Below are 1,279 nucleotides of genomic sequence, written 5' to 3' on the forward strand. Positions count from 1 at the left end.
TCTAGTTCCTTAAGGGGTAAAGTTAGGTTTTTTATTTGTGATTTTTGTTGTTGTTGTTTTCGGGTCCTGTCATTTTAATCAGGATTGCCATGAAAAGCAATAACCTCAGCTAGCCACTTGGCCATCCTTCTCCACCTAACCCCCATTCCCCTTCATATGCACACAGCACAGGAACCCAAAGACGCCCCTCTCCCCTCCATTCTCCCTATTCCTATTAGGGGAAGAAATGTCACTATACAGCATGAAACAGGATGAATAAAAATATCTTTATGAAGAGTTTTGTTGTGCTATATCTTAGGGGAGAGTCAAAGGCAGAGTTAAGGGCAGGGTGAAGTTTGGGAATCTCTTAGAGACCAAAATTTTTTTTCAGGGGCACAGAACCCATAGGTTGCTCAAAAAAGAGACTATGTCTGAAAGGACAGGGGCTAGGCTGGGCTAGGCTGAAAGTTTTTCTCAAGAGTATTGTGAGGATAAGGGCACCTTAAGATCCATTCTCCTTCCTCTTTCCTACCTTCCCCAGCTTCCAGGTAGAAGAGTAGGGGTCTCGTGAGCAGGGAATAGTCACAGTTCTCTTAGGATTTCATCTGTGATTCCCAGGGTGGGTAGTGCGTAGGGCTTATCCCCTGGTGCTGTCTGACCTCTTTCCCCTGACCTTTCCCCAGGTCAGGATTTTTTGTCTTTGCCTGTGAGCACCAAGTCCTGAACGATGTCAGGTGGTGATACAATTTCCCTGACTGCATCGTTCTTATCGACCACTACAAATAGGTAAATCTCTGGTTCCACCAGCCTGTTGATGATGGTCTCCAAAGTCTCACGCAAATAGCACTTGAGGACATTTTTAAAGATTTTATTTATCTATTTGAGAGAGAGAGAGAGTGCTTGTGCATGCACGTGAGTGGCGGGAGGAGCAGAGGGGAAGGGAGAGGAAAAGGGGAAGGACTCTCCTGGAGACTCTATGCTCAGCATGGAGCCTGTTGCGGGGCTCAGTCTCACAACCCCGAGAACATGACCTGAGCTGAAACCAAGATCAGACACTTAACCGCCTGAACCACCCAGGAGCCCCAAGGACACATTTAAAGTAATGTGATCAACACTGTAGAGCTTTGGTCACTGACACATCTAGGTTATTGTAGGTCTTTTCTGCTGCCAAATTGATAACATAAAACTTAGAGTAGAGGTCCACCACACGCTCTTTCTCATCCGACACTGGCAGGGCTGAAAATCAGTGCTGTATAAAATGCCTGGAGCCGGGGCGCCTGGGTGGCTCAGTCGTTAAGCG

The 1,279-nt window shown here is 46.8% G+C and overlaps 1 pseudogene; it reads right to left on the reverse strand.

Moving 5' to 3' along the window:
• Positions 1 to 663: 663 nt before the first annotated feature.
• LOC110577507 overlaps positions 664 to 1,279 on the reverse strand; it is a 1,931-nt pseudogene continuing 1,315 nt past the window's right edge.

Source organism: Neomonachus schauinslandi, chromosome 5, assembly GCF_002201575.2.
Source record: "Neomonachus schauinslandi chromosome 5, ASM220157v2, whole genome shotgun sequence".
Taxonomy (NCBI): Eukaryota; Metazoa; Chordata; class Mammalia; order Carnivora; family Phocidae; genus Neomonachus; species Neomonachus schauinslandi.